This window comes from Symphalangus syndactylus, chromosome 5, assembly GCF_028878055.3.
Source record: "Symphalangus syndactylus isolate Jambi chromosome 5, NHGRI_mSymSyn1-v2.1_pri, whole genome shotgun sequence".
Taxonomy (NCBI): Eukaryota; Metazoa; Chordata; class Mammalia; order Primates; family Hylobatidae; genus Symphalangus; species Symphalangus syndactylus.
The window spans coordinates 95,713,877-95,737,672 of NC_072427.2; positions in this window are offsets into that span (position 1 = coordinate 95,713,877).

A 23,796-nucleotide genomic window follows, 5' to 3' on the forward strand; every position below is an offset into this window, starting at 1 on the left:
AGATACAGGGCAAAGAGGGAGAGAGAAGGCCTCAGGCCAGGGCATGGCCTAGTGCCTCCCAACGCCAGGTCCTGACAGCCTGAGAGAGCTGGAATCAAGGAAGGTGATCCTGGGCCCCAGAGAGCCGTCGGTGAGCTTCAGCCTCTGGTGGCTGCACACCAGCCAGCGCAGCAGCGCCCCCTCCTGCCTGTGTTGAGCTGTGTGGGCTGCAAGAGGACTAAGGAGAGTTTAAAGGAGGCAGGCAATGGGGGCGGAAGTGTCCCAGGTAGAGGCTGAAGCTTCAAGGAGGATGGGAAGGGAGGCTTCACCCGGAAGGAGCTTTTGGAGCAAGGTCCTGAAGGAAATGGGGGAGAGAGCCTGAGTATCTTTGGTAACTGGGAAGAGAGCATTCCAGGCAAAGGGAAAAGAAGAGAGGCTGTCAGGCAAGTGTGCGCCCACCATGTCTGGGCACATCGAGAAGGACCCTGTGTCTGGAGGGGAGGAAGGAAGGGAGAATGGAAAGTGAGGCCAAAGGTGACCTGACCAGGGCCTTCGGAGCCCCGGTGAGGGGCTCAGCGGGTGGGTGTCATGGGTGTGAAGAGGTAGGTCCCTCGTCACCTGTCAGCAAAGCGTTCCCTGGGCTCAGCTGAAGTCCTGCTGGAGTGTGTGCCCCCTGGGCTGGAGCAGACAGGATTGGTGGGAATAAAATTGTGAGTTTGGGGTTGTGGTGAGCAGAGCACTAAGTGAGCCCCCAGCACTCCTACTTCCACGTGAGGGGTGAACTGGCCCTGCACTCGTTCCCCTTGAGTGTGGGCAGGACAACCCACTCTGCCTACAGCGGCTCGGCACTCGTACTACAGTGGGACAGTGCTTCTGTGATCACGTTCCTTTTTAGGGAAAATTGATTTTGCAGATGTAGGTAAGATCTGGACTCGTTTGACTTTGAGTTTATCAAGAAGGATGATTGACAGACACGGTGGCTACTTGAGAGTGGAGGGTGGGAGGAGAAAGAGGATCAGAAAAAAATAACTACTGGGTACTAGGTTTAGTACCTGGGTGACGAAATAATCTGTACAACAAACCCCCAGGACACAAGTTTACCCCAATAACAAACCTGCACATGTACCCCTGAACCTAAAATAAAAGTTGAAAAAGGGGCCAGGCGTGGTGGCTCACACCTGTAATCCCTGCACTTTGGGAGGCCAAGGCGGGTGGATCACGAGGTCAGGAGATCGAGACCATCCTGGCTAATGCGGTGAAACCCCGTCTCTACTAAAAATACAAAAAATTAGCCAGGCGTGGTGGTGGGCGCCTGTAGTCCCAGCTACTGGGGAGGCTGAGGCAGGAGAATGGCATGAACCTGGGAGGCGGAGCCTGCAGTGAGCTGAGACTGGGCCACTACACTCCAGCCTGGATGACAGAGCAAGACTCTGTCTCAAAATAAAAGAAAAAAAAAAAGCTAAAAAAAAAAAAGAAGGAAGATTATCCTGATGAGCCTGACGGAATCAGGTGAACCCTGAGAGGACACTGGAGGGAGCAGTGGCGTCCCCTGCTGGCCTGGAGCTGCCACAAGGTGAGAGTGGGGGGCCATGTGGCCAGGACTTGAGGGCAGCCTCTAGGAGCTGAGGATGGCCCCCGGCCAGCAGCCAGCAAGGAAGAGGACACCTCCGTCCTCCAACCACAAGGAAATGGATTCTACCAACACTACATGTGCTCTGGTGAGTTCTGCATTAGTTCAGATGAGACCACAGCTCTGGCTGCCACCTTAATTTCAACCCGGTGAGACCTTGAGCAGAGGACCCAGCCTACCCATACCTGCAGTTCTGACCCACGGAAACCGAAATGATGAATTTGGGTTGTTTTGACCCACAGAAACCAAGGTGATGAATTTGTGGTGTTTTTAAACCTCTACAAAGTAGTGTGAGAAAATACACAGTAGTTGTTTTATACCACTACATTTTTAGGTGGTTTGTTATCACACTGGATAATTAAAACACCAATTTAAATCTTTTCTCAGCTAATTTTGTACCATTAGTGAAGCCTAAACACTCCAAACTACAGTACTGTAGTAAAGAAAACCACCTGCTTCTATGTGTGAGAACACTTGGGTGAACATATCAGTAAAAAGGGTGAAGAAGGAGCTCTAGCTGTATTGCATTTTGCATCATTTATATTCACTTCTAGGACTATTTTATGTAATACTGTCCAATGACTGCATCCTCTCTTTTTGCATGCTTTCTATTAAAAAATTAAAATTAAAATTAAAAAACCCCAGGCCGGGCACGGTGGCTCACACCTATAATCCCAGCACTTTGGGAGGCCGAGGCGGGTGGATCACCTGAGGTCAGGAGTTCAAGACCAGCCTGGCCAACATGGCAAAACCCCATCTCTACTAAAAATACAAAAATTAGCCAGGTGTGATTGTGCGTGCCTGTAATCCCGGCTACTCGGGAAGCTGAGACAGGAGAATTGCTTAAATCCAGGAGGTAGAGTTTGCAGTGAGCCGAGATGGCACCATTGCACTCCAGCCTGGGTGACAGAGCAAGACTCAGTCTAAATAAATAAATAAAATAAAATATAAAACCCAGCCAGTGCAGTGGCTCACGCTTGTAATCCCAGCACTTTGGAAAGCCGAGCCAGGCAGATTGCTTGAGCCCAGGAGTTTGAGACCAGCCTGGGCAACATGGTGAAACTCTGCCTCTACAGAAAAATAAATAAATAAATAAATAAATAAATAAATAAAAAAAAGCTAGGCGCGGTGGCACGCACTTATAGTCCCAGCTAATCTGGAGGCTGAGGTGGGAGAATTGCTTGAGCCCAGGAGACAGAGTTTGTGTTGAGCTGAGATTGCACCACTGCACTCCAGCCTGGACGACAGAGCAAGACCCTGTCTCAAAAAAAAAAAAAGAACCCAACAGCAACAAACCATCTTGATTGTTCTGAAGCCTTTCAAGAGCAATCACCTCACAAATGTTCTTCCAGAAACACCAGCAGCATGCATGAAACAAAGCAGCTAACCTAGACCTAAGGTAATGTGTTAAGCTCCTTGTGTGCCTCTGAAGAAAGACGGTGTGTAATTCCAGGTAGTGGTGTTATTATGCATGGTACTTGCTCTAGAAAGCATTCTAAAAGGCAGAGTAGAGGTCTTTGAAATGTTTGCAGAAGCATGCCATGGTTGCTAAGTCGCTGGGACTCTCTCACCTCTCCTATAAACTCCATTCTTACAATGCAGAGGAGTGTTTAAGGCAAAGACATTGCAGTAAGCTCAATGTGACCTGCTCAAAAAATAGTCTCTCTTCTCTAGGTCCTCTCCTGTGCAAGGGACATTCTGGGGTACCCGTCCCTCAGCCATCATTTAATCCCCCAGGAAAGATATTTGAGGCTGACTCGCAGGTTTGTGGTTATTTCTGTCACCATTAGAGATGTGCTTTACTTCTTTCAGAAAGAAGTCCTCATGAGCTTACGGGACCTAGCCCCTCGTTTGTTTCACATTCATCCTTGTGTGTTACCCAGTTGTCTCTTAGGAACTTCAGAATTACATATGAGCATTTTCCCCTCCAAGCTTCCTGGTCTCCATGACGAGCACCCGTGTCCACACAGTGACTCAAGCTACGGCCATAGGTGCCTCCTATCTCCCTGTACCCCACTTCAACCACTCTCAAGTCCTGGTCATTCTATCTTTAGGACATACCCTTATACTCCACCCCCAGAGCCATTCTCTTAATTCAGCCCCCATCATTTCTCACTTTATTATAAGCAAAGCTTCCCCCATCCCTTCTCTACACTACTGTCAGAGCGAGCTTTCGAAAGCATTAAGTCTTCAAGCCTATGTCTGATCATCTTCGAAGACCAGTCTTAGCCTCCTAACTTGCATCCATGTACCCTGGGAATTCTTCCTCACCTCCCGTAAAGACTGCACGCATGACAGGGTGTCTGCAGTTCTCTGGGTGTGCCATGCTTCCCCCACCTCTATGCCTTCACCTTCGATGCTTTCCTCTGACTTTCCAGCTTCGAATCATTCTTCAGGACCCTCCTTGAACGTCGTGTCCTTTGGGAAGCTTTGCCTGACATCCCCCCAGTCCCACCAAGCAGAACTACATGTCTCTGCTCCGGGCTCCTGCAAAGCCATTGCATTCCCCAGCACAATTCTCACCAGACTGCAACAGTTGACTTCGCTGCCCATCTCCCCAGCTAGTTTGCCAGTGAGTTCAATGTATTTGTTTCTGATTTCTCAGCACCTAGCAGAATGCTTGGAATGAAATAGTCACTCAATAAATATTTATTGGATGTATTTCTTATAATTCAATTCAATTCCTTCTTCTTGAACTCTTTGTAGATGCAGATCTCCCCTGGCAGTGCTAAGCCTGGCACTATTGAGCAACACCAGGTCTGTCCCTTAGGTAATGGAACCTAAGGCAAAGTGGGTGACGCACATGAATATTTCACAGGGCCTGTTTTCTTGGTGGAGACAATGTAATGTGTTCACATATGGAAACTTGGGCCTGGCTTTCCCCACGTGCTGCCAGGATTGTCAGGATAGGTTGGTTCTCATCCTCCATGCCCCCTGGCTGTGTTCAAATTGTGAGCTGCCTGATCTATGGGGCCAGTGGGGTTAAGCTGAAGCAAGAAACCACGGAGTGACAATAAGACATTTCAAAGACGTGATTGGTCTAGAAACCCAGAAATTTTCCAAAAGCTTGTCCCCGTGGGATCTGTAGGGCCCAACTTGAAGAGCTGGGACAGAGGGGACATTCCTGAGTTCCTGGCCTGCAATATGGAACTGCTATAGCCACATAATTCTCAATGCACAATAGCACTTCATTCCCAAGGAATTCTCTGTAGGGACTCAAGAACAAAATAATCTCCTAATGTAGAGCATTTAACATACAAGCGCTTTTACAAGTCACCTGACAATAGATGTCAAAGTAATTTCAAAGTAGTGTTCTATTTTAAAAATACTGTAGTTAAAAAACTTTTTCCCCCAGGGTCTATTGCCTTGCTGTGTCATATAAATTGCAGCGACTTGGAGGCAGGACCTTTGCTTGTCCTGGGAGGTGGGATGACTCTAGAAGATGGCCCATGCCAGGTCTTCTTTAGGATCTAGTCTGGCCTCGTTTGAGCTACAGTAATGCGTAAGGGTGTTTGTACTCACTTTATCTTCTTTTATTTCAAGCGAGGGGGTCAGATGTAGAAATCTGCATGGGCCACTCAGGACACATCCACAAGGCCAGCCCAGGAGGTGAACAGCTTGTAGGGATTGCAGTGAGGATGAGAGGACATTTGTTTGCAGCCTGTGTCAGGTGGGCCTGCTCAGGTCTGTAAGACCTGGGCTTCAAGCCCCAATCCCACAGCTTTGGGGATGCCCTAAGCCTGGCATGATGCCCATTGATCCCTGCCTCACACTCTCCCTCTGGCTTCTGCCTCTCTTTTGGTCCACGCCTCCCAGGTAACAAAGTGTTGCTCCCTCATTGCTTCCCAAAAAAAAAAAAAAAAAAGGCGGTCAAGGTGGTCAGGCATGGTGGCTCACGCTTGTAATCTCAGTTCTTTGGGAGGCCAAGGCAAGTGGATCACCTGAGGTCAGGAGTTCCAGACCAGCCTGGCCAACATGGTGAAACCCCATCTCTACTAAAAATACAAAAGATTAGCCTGGTGTGGTGTCATGTGCCTGTAATCCCAGCTACTTGGGAGGCTGAGGCAGGAGAATTGCTTGAACCCAGGAGGTGGAGGTTGCAGTGAGCCGAGATCGTGCCATTGCACTCCAGCCTGGGTGACAGAGCGAGACTCTGTCTCAAAATAAATAAATAAATAGGAAAGACAGAAGATCTGTGTTCTTAGTTTTTGTTTAGTTCTTAATGCCTTAACTGAGATATAACTTGCATGTATACTATTCGCCCATTTAATGTGTATGATCAATGGTTTTTGGTCTATTCACAGATATGTACAACCATCACTTCGGTCAGTTTTAGAACATTTTCATCACCTCCAAAAAAAACTCCAAACCCTTTAGCTGTCACCTGCCATCTTCCTGCCCCTGCCCCCACCTCGCATGCTGAGCCCTAAGTTCCCACTAATCTACTTTCTGTTTCTATAGATTTCCCTATTCTGGATTTTCATATGAATGAATCACATAACAGGAGGTCTTTTGTGACTGGCTTCTTTCACTTAGCCTAACATTCTTGAGGTTCATCCATGGTATATCATGTATCAGTACTTCATCCCTTTTTATGACTAATATTCCATTGTCTGGATAGACCACATTGTGTCAGTTCATTCATCAGTTGATGAACATTTGGGTTTTGGCTACTATGAATAATGCTGCTATGCACATTTGTGTCCAAGTGTCCATGTGACGTGTACTTTCCTTTCTCTCATGGTATATATGTAGGAATGGAATTGCTGGGTCCTGTGATAGCTCTGTGTTTAACATTTGGGGAGCTGTTTTCCAAGGCAGCTGTACCATTTTGCATTGCCACCAGCAGCGTAGGAGTGTTCTGATCTCTCCACATCCTCCCAATACTTGTTCTCAGCCTTTTGTATTCTGGTCACCCTGGATAGTGTGAAGTGGTTTGTTACTGGGGTTTGGATTTGCATTTCCCTGATCACTAGAGATGTCAAGGATCTTTTCCTGTACTTATTGGCTATTAGGTTTGGTTTCAGAGGAAGGGTCTCATCCTTTGGAACATCCTACCTTCTCACTCTCCCAACTCCTCTTCCTCAACCTCTACCCTCTGGAATCCCTCAAACACACACCTGAGTCCAAAGTGTTCTCCCTCCACGATGGAGTGGTTGTCCTTTCCTCTGAAGGCCCTGTGCCCATTGATGTGGGGCCTGGGGACTGGGGATCTTTCCCATGTGGGCTCAGCTGACAGAGGCAGGACTTCTCACACCAGCTGTTTAGGTGAACATTTCTCCATCTTCTCACATCTGTGTGACTGGACATGGGGGATGGTGCTTACTAGTGGGTAGCTGTGGGCATGTACATGTATTTGAATGTGTGTGCTTACTGGTTTGGGGTGCTACAAATTCACAAGGTGCGGTGTGCCTCCAAAAATTCAGAGGGAAGAAAAGGGTTTGGTGGCATATGTTGAAATTCTGGACCCCCAAACAGCCTACTTTTCATAAGAATCTACTTTCTTTAGAGTAAAATGGGTGGTTTCTAAAAAAGAAGGAAGATTTGAATGATGAGAAACTCACCCATGGCTGATGGCAGCTGTAATATTGTAAAATACATATTTGGTCTTCATCCATGTTTCCTGATATACAGTTGAAATCTCCAGAGTGATGAGTGTCTTTTGTATGCTAATGAGTAACGGGTGAATGAGTCCTCTAGGTAAGTTCAGGATGGGAACTGGTCGTCCACAGACTAAGGCATGATTAGAGGGTTAGGACTTACAGCCCCACTTCCAAAATCCAGGGTGGGGAGAGAGGCTGAAAGTTAAGCTGATCATCAGTGGCCCATGATGTAGTCACGTCATGCCTATATAATGAAGCTTCCATAAAAACCCAAAAGGGCTGAGTTTTGGGAGCTCTGGACAGCTGAACATGTGGAGCTTCCTGGAGGGTGGTCCCTGGGAGGGCATGGGAGCTTCTCAGCCCTTCCCACATACCTCAACCTGTGCCTCCCTTTCAGCTGTCTATTTTGCCCTTTGTAATGTCCCTTATCATAATGTATAAACATAAGCAAAGTGTTTCCCTGAATTCTGTGAGCTGCTCTAACAAATTAATTGAACCCAAGGAGGGGGTTGTAGGAACCTCAATTTGTATCTGTTTGGTCAGAGGCGCAGGTCACATCCTAGGGCTTGCAATTGGTGTGCGAGGTTGGGGAGAGTCTTATGGGACTGAGCCCTCACCCTGTGGGATTTGATGACATCTTTGGGTAGTTTGCATCAGAATTGAATTGAATTGCAGGACACCTCATCAGTGTGTGCTACAGAATTGCTTTACTGATACGTGTGGGAAAAATTCCCATCTATCTGGTGCCAAAAGTGTGGTGCTGAGTGGTGAAAGAGAACAAAGAGTAGGGAAAGCACTGTAGGCTTATGCTATCTCTAACAGAAGTCATGGCGAGCTCAGAGACTCTAAAGCCATGCTTAAGGAAAACTGCTGTGACTTTAAAAAGAGTGTTGTGACCTCTGATCATGTATCATTACCAGCCTTGGCCGAATTACAGGCTCTGGCCAGTTCCCTTAGCATGTCTTTGCACTTCACATGTGTCCACAGAGAACAACAGACAGTAGGTCTCCAATGAACTCATGTTGACTGATGGAGGAACAAATAGGTCAAGTCATCAGGTAGAGTCAGGTGAGTGAGTGCAGGTGCTGGAGATAGGCTCTCCTAATCATAGCCCAAGGTGAGCTCCATCCAGCTAGGCACAAGAGGGAATTATTAGGAATGACAAGGGCTCTAACATAAGTCCACACCCATGTAAAGGACAGGACATATCTTGGGCTGAAAAGCCAATCTAGGTTTTGGCTTTTATTCCTGATTGGTGTCAGGAGGTGAGAAACTAACAAGCTGGGTGAATTTGGCAAATAGGGAAGTCATTTTCAGGCCAGTTCCTTCATCTGTTGGAATCATTCATTCATTTATTCACTCATTCTCTGAACAGTTACTGAGTACCAGCTAGGTGCCTGACACAGTGCTAAATACTAGTTATAGAGATGAATTGAAGTCCTTATAATCCAGCCAGAACTGGATTAGGAACCAAAAGGAAGGACTAGACTACCCTTCTACCCAAGAGGGCCCAAGAAAAGCTCTATTAGCAAGGTGATGCTAATGTTGATTGCTGACAGATGGAAAAGTCTCTGATACATAGCCCAAAAAAGGCAAGGTATTTTAGAGAGCTGGCACAACAGCAAAAGGATGCATGAATGCAGTCCATCTCCTCTGTCCCTAATACCCATGACATCAACATTCCTACAGTAAGGTATGGGACTCCCAGGTCCACACCCACTGGTTGGTGACAACACCAAGTTCAAAGCCCACCTTGGAATCTAGTGATTCCCCAGGGCATACAGACAATGGTGCACATTGTTACTATAGTCCAGAGTGTAGCTGAGCTGCACCCTGACTGGAGATTAGCAGATGTCATTCTTTAACCTGCAGAAGTCCTGGACATTCAGCTGCAGAGTAGGGGCCTGCTAGGGGTGAGATCATAGCTGGGTTCTTGTGTCTGGGCTTGTTTCTGGGCACTGACCTGGGGCCCATGTACTTAGAGCTTTGTTTTGTCTATCAACACTTACACCCTCAGGTTCTGCTGGTTCTTCTTCCATATGCTAACCAACCACCGCCTCTTGGACCCAAAAACTATAAACCTTCTCATCCACCTCTATCCTGCCCTTAGGGTCCTGCAAATCTATTTCTAGGTCCTAAAACCAATAGGGATGATTTCATATTGTTTGTCAGACAACTGAGCATCTACTTCTGAAAAAATAGCAATGTTTGAGATGTGGACATAAAAGTGTCTTCTCAGACTGATGGGTCACTGTCCCCACTTCCATGCTTGAAACCCCATCTCCATTCTCAATGGAGCCATGAATGTATACCTCAAGTTCTACTAGAAGAGTTGCCTGTCATCTTCTGCCTGAAGCAGACTGCTTCTGTGTTTAAGAATGTGGAGACCCTTTTTCTATCAGTTTTCCTTTGAGCAGTAACTTATTATAGTGGATAACCTTGACTTACCTGGTCCTGCTCTCTGCTGTAAAATGTACATAAGTAGAGTCCCTCAACCCTGTTCATGAGATTTGGGATGGTTCCAATGGTCAGCTCTTTTGTGCTGATTGAGAAGTCTACCTTGCATAGCAGTGCAGCTTCATACCTGGCATCATACATAGACTTAATCCCACTTTTGCTGAAGCAAGAGACAGCATTGGCAGGCAGAACAAGTCCTGTAGCTTTGGGACAAAAGTGGCTGAGTCTTGAGGCTTGTCCCCAAAGGTCTTACCTTCCTTATCCACTCCAAAGCAGAAGTTGGCAGGCAGTTGAGGCAACTGACCAAATATCGAGAGATAGGAGTTTTTCAGGTGTCCACCAGTGGGAAACTGGTTGAATGAATTTGAATGAATTATGGTATAGTCACATAGTGAAGTGCTATGCAGCCATAAGAAAGAAGAATAAAAAATGTCTGCCATTAACCACTATGGAATAATATCCAAGATACATTGTTAGTAGAAAAGGCCAAATACAGACAGTGCATATATGGTGTTATTTTTTGAAAAATAAGATTATATATGTATGTACACATACATATTTGCTTATTGTAAAGAAACACTGGAAAGATAAGCCAAAAACCAATAAAAATGATTAACCATACAAGTGGGTAGGAATGGCATAGAGGGATAGGGCTGGAAGAAAGAATTCTCTGTACTTTCAAAAATAGTTTTGACTTTTGAAGCATGTGTTTTACATTATGCAAAAACTAAAATGAAATAAAAAAGATCAGAGAAAGCAGTCCAAAATTGTACACACAAAGAAATGAGGCCAACTATATATCAAACTGATAACATGGCAAAAAGAATCATTTTAAGAAACTGTCAAACATGGCACTTGGGCTGCACAGCCTTAGTTGGATACTCTCTGGGAACAGAAAGTATTACAAATAAGCTTTGCCCTTACTGGATTTGTCGTTGGTAACAAAGCTATTATTATCATTTTGAGACTGCTATATGAATGTTTTTGGATAGAACAAGAAAGTACTGTGTGTATATATATTAATCCTAGGTATGTGTATATGTATGTATGTTATACAAACATGTTTTTAGGAAACATAATTTTCTTTGAAGGGGAAAATAGTTACAATTATTAAATAAAATAAAGTTAAATAATAATTCAGTAATATTAAATTTCAATTAGAAATATCAGTGTCTTTGGGAAGCTTGAGCTCAGGAGTTCAAGACCAACCTGGGCAACATTGTGAGACCTTGTCTTTACAAAAAATAAAAATAAATTGCCAGGTTTTACGAGGAAGATGACAGATAGGAGACAGGGTTACTGTTCAGCTCCCACTTGAACGGACAGACAGAGGATTATGTGGAGACACACAGCATGAACTTTTGCTCTAAGAACCACCACAGGAACGTGCCAGGAAAACCGAAATAATTCACTGATCCTTTTAAAGAAGTGGCACGCCGCTGCAAATTCCACAAGACAGACAAAAAACTGTGCATTCCCAAAGTGTGAGGGGGGGAAACCTGCCTCCAAACACATATCACCACTGGGGAACCTGAAAATCCAGATTACAGGAGAAGGATTTAACCGTATCTACAGCTGAAATGGATTTAATACAAAATATTTCCTATAAAAGTAGAAGCAGCAGAGGGAAGAGCCTTGTAGACATTCTCATTCTCCAGCTTTAGCCCTGGGAAGTCATCTCTGACTCTATCTCACAGGGGTCCTTGAGAGAGGCAGCCAGTAGAATTAGCAGGGGCCACAGGGTGAAAGAAGCTTCCAAGTGAGCTTTGTAATGATTTCAGCTGGGTGCAAATTCTCTTGAGCAGAATCCGGAGGGCAAAAGGGAACTGCTACAGATAGGAGCGCAAAGCTGTGGCCAACAGGATGGGCAGACAGGGAGGGGCAAAGCCCGAAAGCTGTGCTTGCTTTCTCAGCAGGGAAGCTTATAGCCTGGGGCAAGGTCTGAGTCCAGAGCATAGGCTGCCCAGAGATAAACTTGATGCTCTTAGTGGGACACCGCAGAAACAAGATTGGCCCCACCAACTGTGTGGGAGCTGGGTGAGGCCTATTGCTACCGGCTTTCCCCCACTTCCCTGGTGACCTATATAACGCAACAGATGCAGCCATAATACCCCTTGGAACATAGCCCCATTGTCCTGAGAACCACATTCTCACCCCCGACAGTGGCTGTGGCAAGCCTTGCTCAAGGAGATTCTGAGCCCAGACATGCCAAACTCTGCCCCCACCTGATGGGTATTTCTCTACCTGCCCTGGTAGTTGATCACAAAAGACATAAATTTTGGGGAGCTTTATGGCCCCACCCATCACCTGAGAAACCCAAATACTTATCCTGGCCAAATTAGGGCAAGCTTAGATCCCTCTACTACTACTGTAGCTGGTGTTCTCTTGAAAGCACCATCTCTTGGCTGGAGGCCAAGCAGCTCAGGACATTACAACAACTCATGACAGAATAACCCTGCTTCAAGGAAAGAGAAAACAACAGCTAATTCCACTGCCTGCAACATCCTGGCTAACCAGAGGTCTTGAGTCTGTCCATGTGACAGCTTCACTGTGAGCATAACAAGCATTTGAGAAAGCCACCACACTAAAGATATCTACAACCAAAGACTCTCAGAGAGTCTACTTCATTCCCTGGCCACCTCCACGAGAGCAGGTGCTGGTAGCCACAGCTAGGAGAACTGAAAATGGATCACGTCACAGGACTCTTTGCAGACATTCCGCAGCACTAGCCCAGAGCCTGGTAACCCCATTGGGTGGCTAGACCCAGAAGAGCAATTATAATCACTGCAGTCTGGCTCTCAGGAAGCCCCATCCCTAGGGGAAGGGGGAAAGCACCACACCAAGGGGTCACCTGTGGGACAAAATAATATGAACAACAGCCCTTGAGTTCCAGATCTTCCCACTGAAATATTCTCTTTGGTGAGCTCAAAGCTCACCAAATGAGAGGGAATCTGAAAATTAATTCTGGTAATATGACAAAACAAGGTTCTATAATACCCCCAAAAGATTACACTAGCTTCCCAGCAATGGATCCAAACCCAGAAGAAATCTGAATTGCCAGATAAAGAATTCAGAAGGTTGGTTATTAAGCTACTCAAGGAGATACCAAAAAAGGTGAAAATGAACTTAAAGAAATTAAAAAGACAATACAGGATATGAATGAAAAATTCTCCAGATAAATAGATAATCATAAAGAAAAAACAATCATAATTTCCGGAAATGGAAGACACACTTAGAGAAAGATCAAATGCACTGTAAAGTGTCAACAATAGATTAGAACAAGTAGAAGAAAGAACTTCAGAGCTCGAAGACAAGACTTTTGAATGAACCCAATCAGATAAAAACCAGAAAAAGAAAAAAAAAGAATCTAAAAAATGAACAAAGCCCCCAAGAAATTTGGGATTATGTTAAACTGCCAAACCTAAGAATAATTGGTGTTCTTGAGAAAAAAGAGAAATCTAAAAGTGTGGAACTTATTTGAGGGAACAATTGAGGAAAACTTCCCTGGCCTTGCTAGAGACCTAGATATCAAATAAGCTCAAATAATACCTGGGAAATTCATTGCAAATAGAACATCACCTAGGCATGTAGTCATCAGATTATCTAAAGTCAAGATGAAGGAAAGACTCTTAAGAGCTGTGAGGCAAAAGCATCAAGTAACCTATAAAGGAAAACCTATCAGATTAACAGCAGATTTCTCAGCAGAAACCCTATAAGCAAGAAGGAATTGGGGTCCTATCTTTAGCCTCCTCAAACAAAATAATTGTTAGCCAAGAATTTTGTATCCAGGAAAATTAAGCTTCATAAATGAAGGAGAGATAAAGTCTTTGTCAGACAAATAGATGCTGAGATAATTTGCCACTCCCAAGCCAGCACCACAAGAAATGCTAAAAGGAGTTCTAAATCTTTAAATCAAACCTCAAAATACACCAAAATAGAACTTCCTTAAAGCATAAATCTCATAGGGCCTATAAAGCTATACAAATAGAAAAAACAAGCAAACAAAAAACAAGTTATTCAGGCAACAAGTAGCACAATGAATAGAACAGTACCTCACATCTCAATACTAAAGTTGAATGTAAATGGCTTAAATGCTCCACTTAAAAGATACAGAATGGAAGAACAGATAAAAATCCAGCAACCAAGTATCTGCCATCTTCAAGAGACTCACCAGACACATAAGGACTCACATAAACTTAAGGTAAAGGAATGGAAAAAGATATTCCATGCAAATGGACACCAAAAGCAACCAGGAGTAGCTATTCTTATATCAGACAAAACAGACTTTAAAGCAACAACAATTTAAAAAGACAAAGGGGGACATTATATACTGATAAAAGGATTGGTGCAACAGGAAAATATCACAATCCTAAATATATATGCACCCAACACTGGAGCTCTCAAATTTCTAAAACAATTATTACCAGACTTAAGAAATTAGATAGATGGCAACATGATAATAGTGGGGGACTTCAATACTCCACTGACAGCACTAGATGGATCATCAACACAGGAAGTCAACAAAGAAGCAATGAACTTAAACTATGCCCTAGAACAAATGGACTTAACCGATATTTATAGAACATTCTACCCAACAACTGCAGAATATACATTCTTTTCGTCAGCACATGGAATATTCTCCAAGATAGACCATATGATAGGCCACAAAAAAAGTCTCAATAAATTTAAGAAAACTGAAATTATACCAAGTACCCTTTCAGACCACATGGAATAAAATGGGAAATGAACTCCAAAAGGAACTCTCAAAACTACACAAATATATGGAAATTAAGTAATCTGCTCCTGAATGACCTTTGGGCCAACCATGAAATCAAGACAGAAATTTAAACAGTATTAGAACTGGGTCGGGCACGGTGGCTCACTCCTGTAATCCCAGCACTTTGGGAGGCTGAGGCGGGCAGGTCACGAGGTCAGGAGATTGAGACCATCCTGGCTAACACGGTGAAACCCCGTCTCTACTAAAAATAGAAAAAATTAGCTGGGAGTGGTGGCAGGTGCCTGTAGTTTCAGCTACTCGGGAAGCTGAGGCAGGAGAATGGCGTGAACCCGGGAGGCGGAGCTTGCAGTGAGCCGAGATGAGCCACTGCACTCTAGCCTGGGCCACAGAGTGAGACTCCATCTAAAAAAGAAAAAAAAAAGTATTTGAACTGAACCTCTGGGATACAGAAAAAGCAGTGCTAAGAAAAAGTTCATAGCATTAAATGCCTACATGAAAATGTCTGAAAGAGCACGAATAGACAATCTAAGGTCACACCCTCAAGGAGCTAGAGAAAGAAGAACAAACTAAACTCAAACCCAGCAGAAGAAAAGAAATAACAAAGATCATAGCAGAACTAAATGAAATGGAAACAACAACAATAACAAAAAGTGAAACAAAAAAGATGATTCTTTGAAAAGATAAACAAAATTGATAAGACCATTAGCGAGATTAACCAAGAAAAGGAGAGAGAAGATCCAAATAAGCTCAATTAGAAATAAAACAGTAGATACTACAACTGACACCACAGAAATACAAAAGATCATGTAAGGCTACTATGAACACCTTTACACACACAAACTAGAAAATCTAGAAGAATGGATAAATTCCTGGAAATATACAACCCTCCTATATTAAATCAGGAATAAACAGAAACTTTGAACAGACCAATAACAAGTAGCAAGATAAAAACAGTAATACAAAAATTCCCAATAAAAAAAAAGTCCAGGACCAGATGGATTCACAGCTAAATTCTATCAGCTATTCAAAGAAGAATTGGTACCAATCTTACTGAAACTATTCCAAAAGATAGAGAAAGAGGGACTCATCCTTAAATCATTCTGTGAAACCAGTATCATCCTAATGCCAAAACTAGGAAAGGACATAACAAAAAGAAAATCTACAGACCAATATCCCTGATGAACATAGATGCAAAAATCCTCAACAAAATATTAGCTAACCGAATCCAACAGCATATCAAAAAAGATAATACACCATGATCAAGTAGTGTATTAAGATATAAAGATATATCATCATGTATAAAGATAAACACCACGATCAAGTGGGTTTCATACAAGGGATGCAAGGATGGTTTAACATACATGAGTCAATAAATGTGATACATCACATAAACAGAATTAAAAACTAAAATCATGTGATCACCTCAATAGATGCAGGAAAAGCATTTGACAAAATCCAGCATGTTTTTATGATTAAAACCCTCAGCAAAATCGGCATAGAAGGGACATACCTTAAGGTAATAAAAGCCATCTATGACAAACCCACAGCCAACATTATACTGAATAGGGAAAAGTTGAAATCATTCCCCCTGAGAACTGGAACAAGCAAGGATGCCTACTTTCACCACTTCTATTCAACATAGTACTGGAAGTCCTAGACAGAGCAGTAAGACAAGAGAAAGAAATAAAGGGCATCTAAATCAATAAAGAGGAAGTCAAACTTCTGTTCACCAATTGTATGATTGTATGCCTAGAAAACCCTAAATACTCATCCAGAAAGCTTCTAGATCTGATAAATGAATTCAGTAAAGTTTCGGGATACAAAATCAATGTACACAAATCAGTAACACTGCTATATACCGACAATGACCAAGCTGAGAATCAAATCAAGACCTCAACCCCTTTTACAAAAGCTGCAATAATAATAATAATAATAATAATAATAATAATAATAATAATAAAATACTTAGGAATATACCTAACCAAAGAGGTGAAAGATCTCTACAAGGAAAACTACAAAACACTGCTGAAAGAAACCATAGACAACACAAACAAATGAAAACACATCTCATGTTGATGGATGGGTAGAATCAATATTGTGCAAATGACCAGACTGCCAAAGGCAATCTACAAATTCAATGCAATTCCCATCAAAATACCATCATCATTCTTCACAGAACTAGAAAAAAAAATCCTAAAATTCATATGGAACAAAAAAAGAGCCCACACAGCTGAAACAAGACTAAGCAAAAAGAACAAATCTGGAGGTATCATATTACCTGACTTCAAACTATACTATAAGGGTATAGTTACCAAAACAGCATGGTACTTGTATAAAAATAGTCATGTAGACCAGTAGAACAGAATAGAGAACCCAGAAATAAATCCAAATATTTACAGCCTATGGATCTTCGACAAAGCAAACCAAAACATAAAGTGGGGAAAGGACACCCTGTTCAACAAATGATGCTGGGATAATTGGCAAGCCATATGTAAAAGAATGAAACTGGATCCTCATCTGTCCCCTTACACAAAAATCAACTCAAGATGGATCAAAGACTTAAACCTAAGACCTGAAACCATAACAATTCTAGAAGATAACATTGGCAAAACTCTTCTAGACATTGGCTTAGGCAAAGTGTTCATGACCAAGAACCCAAAAGCAAATGTAACAAAGACAAAGATAAATATATGGGACCTAATTAAACTAAATAGCTTCTGCACAGCAAAAGAAACAATCAGCAGAGTAAACAGACAACCCATAGAGAGGGAGAAAATCTTCATAAACTATGCATCCAACAAAGGACTGATATCCAGAATCTACAAGGAACTCAAATCAGCAACAAAACAAAACAGAACAAAAAATAATACCCTCAAAAAAGTGGGCAAAGGAAATGAATACACAATTCTCAAAAGAAATACAAATGGCCAATAAACATATAAAAAAAGCTTGACGTCACTAATTATCAGGGAAATGCAAATCAAAACCACTATGAGATACCACATTACTCCTGCAAGAATGGCCATAATTAAAAAATAAAAAAATAACAGATGTTGGCATAGATGTGGTGAAACACTGCTGGTAGGAATGTAAACTACTACAACCACTATGGAAAACAGTGCGGAAATTCCTTAAAAAGCTAAAAGTAGAACTACCATTTGATCCAACAGTTCCACTACTGGAGACCTACCCAGAGGAGAAGAAGTCGTTATACGAAAAAGACACTTACACATGCGTGTTTATAGCAGCAAAATTCACAATTACAAAAATATGGAACCAGCCTAAATGCCCATCAACCAATGAGTGGACAAAGAAAATGTGGCATATATACACCATGGAATACCACTCAGCCTTAAGAAGGAACAAAATAATGGCATTTACAGCAACAGTAACCTGGATGGAGTTGGAGACCACTATTCAAAGTGAAGTAACTCAAGAATAGAAAACCAAACATTGTATGTTCTCACTTATAAGTGAGAGCTAAGCTATGAGGATGCAAAGGCATAAGAATGATATAACAGACTTTGGGGACTCAGAGGGAAGGGTGGGAGGGGGTTGAGGGAAAAAAAGACTACACATTGGGTACAGTGTACACTGCTTGGGTGACAGGTTCACCAAAACATCAGAAATCACCACTAAAGAACTTATCCATGTAACCAAACATGACCTATTCCCCAAAAACTATTGAAATAAAAAAAAAACAAGAAATGTCAGTGTGAATTCATAAGTACACGTATGTATGTGTGTGTCTGTAATTGATTTCAGTCAAAGAGCCTAGAAGTCATAACATTGTAATAGCAATGGGCACATCTCATGCCTTGAACTTGGTATCTAAGTACTATTCCCCAGGAAAGGGGACCAGGGATCCTCATTGAACTGGCTGATTCCAAGTCAAAAGCAGGTAAAGTACAAGTTGAGCCTAGGACACTTTATTGTACCAGAAAATAAGGAAATCACGGACTAATAGGATCATATCAAAGGAACAGCAGAGGCAGCTTGAAGAGGGTCCCAATGGCCAAATTGAGATTAAGTGTCAGAAATAATAATGATGGCAGTTGACACTGAGTTATAAAGAAATCCATGAATTCACAGTGATACTCAAAAAAAAAAAAAAAAGGAACAGAGAGAGAAAAGAGAACTCTTCTTTAGGGAAGACTTCCTCTAATAAATGTAGAAAAAAGATATACATTTATTGCAACCCTCGAAGAAGAAATAGATTCAGGGAAGCACCTTCAGTGAATGCTAAACCTTATTGGGTGAAAGGTTGTTGAAGAACAGGATGTCAAAGTATAATTCAACAAATTACAGTATTTACTAATTTTGAGAAGGAAAATGCACCTTTACTATGAGAGATATGGTGACTGTCACCTTCCCTAAATTATCAAAGTGAGCAACACCAGCAGGGATGGGATGTCATCATGTGTCCCAATGGGATCCATCTGTTGTATTAGTTAGGGTTCTCTAGAGGGGCAGAACTAATGGAATGAACATATATATGAGTTTATTAAGTATTAACTCACACAATCACAAGGTCCCACAGTAAGCTATCTGCATCTGAGGAGCAAGGAGAGCCAGTCTCTGAAAGCAGGGAGATCCAAACTGAAGAAGTTGAAGTCCGATGTTTGAGGGCAGGAAGCATCCAGCACGAGAGAAAGATGTAGGCTGGGAGGCTGGGACAGTGCTTGTTTACACATTTTTCTGCCTGCTTATTATATTCTACCTGCACTAGCAGCTAATGGTGCCCACCCAGATTAAGAGAGGGTCTGCCTTTCCCATGCTTCTGACTCAGATGTTAATCTCCTTTGGCAAAACCTCACAGACAAACCCAGGATCAATACTTTGTATTCAATCCAATCGGGTTGACAATCAGTATTAACCATCACACCTGTGAAGGATTCTTCTCATGGGTCCAGTCCAGCCTTTAGATCCACATCCAGTTACAGGAAATACAGAGGAGAGAAGGACAAGTCAAGGAGGCCCTGACTAAGCTGTCTGACAAAGCTAGAATGAGGGATGTTCTACAAGACAGTTGAGCCAAACTCCAAAAAGTCATCACAGATTCAAAAAAAAAAAAAAAACTAAACTTAAAACCTCTGTAAGGTCATCTGATTGGAAGGACTCACATAAAATTGCAAAGGACGCTCTCTTCTCTTTGCTAGTTGAACCTGGTCCTACATGCGCCTCTCCATACTGTTCTAGACCAGCGTTTATCATGTTTCACAGCCTCTCTTGGTCCCAATGATGGAGATCCCTGTTCCTCTCCACTATGTTCATCAAGCAATTTGGTGTTCTCTTGAAGGGTAGGAAGGTCTCAACAGAGACTGTTGGCTCTTGTTAGGGTGCCTTTTTTTTTCTTTTTTTTAAGATGGAGTCTCGGACTATTGCCCGGGCTGGAGTGCAGTGGCACAATCTCGGCTCACTGCAACCTCCGCCTCACAGGTTCAAGCAATTCGCCTGCCTCAGCCTCCCTAGTAGCTGGGATTACAGGTGCCTGCCACCACTCCCAGCTAACTTTTTGTTTTTTATTTTTTATTTTTAGCAGAGATGGGGTTTCACTCTGTTGGCAAGGCTGGTCTCAAACCCCTGACGTTGTGATCCACCCACCTCAGCCTCCCGAAGTGCTGGGATTACAGGCGTGAGCCACCGTGCCCGGCCGTTTAGGGGTGCTTTTATATTGGAGAAACAGCCTGGTTGCACATAAATTTAAGACAACTAAGGCAAGCACCCGTATGTAATGAGAATCTCCACTCCTTTCTGTCCAAAGGCTGAGTGCACCAGAATACTTCAATCTGAGAAAGAAAACAAACTTTTTTTTTTTTTTTTTTTTTTTTGAGACAGAGTCTCGCTCTGTCGCCCGGGCTGGAGTGCAGTGGCGCAATCTCGGCTCACTGCAAGCTCCGCCTCCCGGGTTCACGCCATTCTCCTGCCTCAGCCTCCGAGTAGCTGGGACTACAGGCGCCCGCCACCGCGCCTGGCTAATTTTTTTTTGTATTTTTTAGTAGAGACGGGGTTTCACCGTGGTCTTGATCTCCTGACCTCGTGATCCGCCCGCCTCGGCCTCCCAAAGTGCTGGGATTACAAGCGTGAGCCACCGCGCCCGGCCAGAAAACAAACTTTTATCTGAGGAATGTGAGCCCTTTAAATCATCAGGCCCAGAAAGGCATTTAAAATGTGACCACAATCTGGTCTCACTCTCCCTGGAACTGAATAATGACCTCTTGAAGCCACTTGCTATGTGGGCTGCAGATGAATGCCAAGTTGCAACAATGTATAGCCAATCACTAACCAATGTAATTTCTGTAAACTAATGAAAATTCCTGATGAGCAACTTTTGTAATTGCTTCTCTCATGATTCTTCCTTTTTTCTTTAAAAACTTGAGGCTCTTCTTTGTCCTCCAGAGCACTCCCCAAGGCAACCTGGAAGTGCATCCATGGCTGCAGCTCTCAACCTTGGCCCAAATAAACTCTCTATATTAATTCTGCCTCTGCTTCTTCCTTTTAGGTTGACATTTCCATCTCTAGAGATTGGATACTCTCCCTCCTGACAGGTGCCTGATTACTCTCTTGTATTTAGAAGTGGCCCTTCCTGTCTCTGGCATATTTCCTCCTCAAGGGTGGGGTGTTGCTGGGATGATGTTGAGGTGTGCTAGGACTTGCTGCTGTTGCAGAAATTTAAAATAAAATCTGCCAATCTAGAAAACCTGTCCAAAAATATATGAAATGAAAAAAAGTGTTATTATTACTTATGCATTAAACCAGATTGCAACACACATCAAAAGCAATCCACTAAAGAAATTGCAAAGACAGAAAAAATGTATCACCCTCTTACATAGCCAGGCAGATAGAATCTATTACATATGTGTTAATTGCACTCATCCAAAGGAAGAAGAAAACTCTCATATGCTACAACTTGTGGCCAGACTCCTAGGCAAAGCTCCCAGAGAGACAGGAGACAGGGCACCATCCATCTTAATGTTCACATTTCAAAGAGATGGCTCCGAGGCCCCCGAGAAGCGCATTCCAGGGAAGCCAAAGTGGCAAAGGGCTTGTTTAGCTTTCAGAAAGGTTTATATACCTCCCAAAGAGACAGAGAAAGGATTATAAAGGAAATACTCTAAGAAAAGGGAGGGAGGGACTTATCTTTGCCTTTTGGCACCAGGGAAAATTCAATTTCTTTTTACTTGTACTTACCCTTATGCTGCCTAGGAAATTAAGGAGAAGTTGAGGGTCCACTGAGTGGCAGGGCTGCCAGAGAATGGTTTCCCAGCCTAGTGCTGGAAGAGCTCCTATCTCCCAGGCGACCTGGCCCTCCCTTTCCCTACCACTGACCCTTCCTCTTGCTGAGCTACTGGCGAGCGCTGGAGCGGCTGTCTCATAAGCTCTCACAAATGAGATGGAGCTGGGACCCCTCTTAGGGGCCTTGTCCCCCCAGCACCAAATAAAGACATTAAAAAATATTGAGTTTCTTAAAGGGAAATTTCAGGCACCTAGCTAGCCCTGAGAAGTAAATGAGCAACTTGATAAGCAAGAGAGTAATGGTAGCTTGAAACAATAATCATGGAAGTGAGAATCATGGGATGTTTGGCTCCCTGCAAAAACTAAAGACAACGTCTTTTTTTGTTTGTTTGTTTTTGTTTTGTTTTGAGACAGGGTCTCACTCTGTTGCCTAGGCTGGAGTGCAGTGGTGCAATCATGACTCACTGCAACCTTGACCTGAGGGCTCAAGCAATCCTCCTGTCTCAGCTCCATCAGTAGCTGGGACCACAGGCACATGCCACCACACCCTGTTAATTTTTGTATTTTTTTTTTTGTAGAGGCAGGGTTTCATCATGTTGCCCAGGCTGGTCAAACTACTAGGCTCGAGCAATCTGCCTACCACAGTCTCCCAAATTACTGAGATTACAGTCGTAAGCCACCACACCCAGCCAAAGATAGCATCTTAAAGATAGCAGCAGGAGACAGACAAATTCCCAGGCAGATTGGGGTGGGTCCCCTATGAAACCCAATCTCCAAGCCAAAGACAGCCTGAAGCCTGAAAACCAGGCTGTCAGTTCTGGATGGAGTCCATGACCAGAATGAGAACTTCTATTTTCATTTGCCTGCTCTTTCCCAATTGGTTCTTTCTGAATAATGCTTTTTAACCAATCAAGTGTTGCCTTTTCCAAGGCTATGGATAGCTGACACCTCCCACATTCTGAGCCTATAAAAACTGGAGACTCAGCCACACATTGAGACTATCTACCTTCAGGTCCTCTCTCTGCTGAGAGCTGTTTTGTTGCTCAATAAAACTCTTCTCTGCCTTGCTCACTCTCCAGTTGTCAGCGTAATCTCATTCTTCATGGACATGGGACAAGAACCCAGGACCCACCAAACAGTGGGTGCAAAAGGAGCTGCTGTAACACTGTAGCCCTCCCACCCTCCGCCAGTGCTGGGCATCCATCCCATGTGATAGGAAATGGCAGCAGGGCCAGGCCCTCCCAGGAGCCACAGGCTAGAGCAGGGCAGCAGGACTGAATGAGCTGTTAACATATCCCCATTTTCTGGACTGTGAGTGGCAGGAAGGAGAAAAGAGCTGCAACCCTTCTGGACATCTAGACCTCAGGGCTCCTGGAGCCAGTGTTGTGACATGATGTAACACTCCCTTTGGGGCTCCACAGGTGCTGGCATCTCCCAAGTTTTTGGGTGCCACTGTGTTCCCCTAGTCTGGATGCCAGCACCTGGAGCTGCTCATTCCACTGCAGCAGCTGACACACCTGGCTGTGCACAGTAACTGGACCCTGCAAACTTGCCACTCCACACCTGGCTCACCTGTGGTGGCTGGTAGGGTGAGCTGGGTGCAGCCTGCTGGGCCAACTGGATGGAGCAAGCCCAGAGGCCAGCCCAGAGCTGAGTGAGGCCCAGGCATGGGTGCAGCCAGCTGCAGAGGTCTCTGGCTGGTGAAGTGGCACCCCAAAAAAGTCCTGTGCCATTAACATATGTCCCAGAGTTGTTTCAGAAACCTGACCCCCACCAATGGATCCACCAAATGGATCCACTGACGCATAGACTTCAGATAAAGAGGAACTGAGGACTGAATTCTGACTGCCATTCTTTGTTCTAAATTTCTCCCTGGGGAGCCTGGAGGAAGTCACACCCATGAGCCAGAGCTGACATTCTTTTCTACTGATCCCACATTTTTAGACAAAGCTTTGCCTCACCTATGACCTGTGGGCCCACTTCAAGATGTTCCACCTTTTTAGGTTAAACCGATGTATAACCTCCATGATTTCTTATTTTGCCTGTAACCTCTGCCTCCTGCCTTTAAAACCCTTACCTGTGGCCGGGCACAGTGGCTTATGCCTGTAATCACAGCACTTTGGGAGGCCAAGGCGGGTGGATTGCCTGGGGTC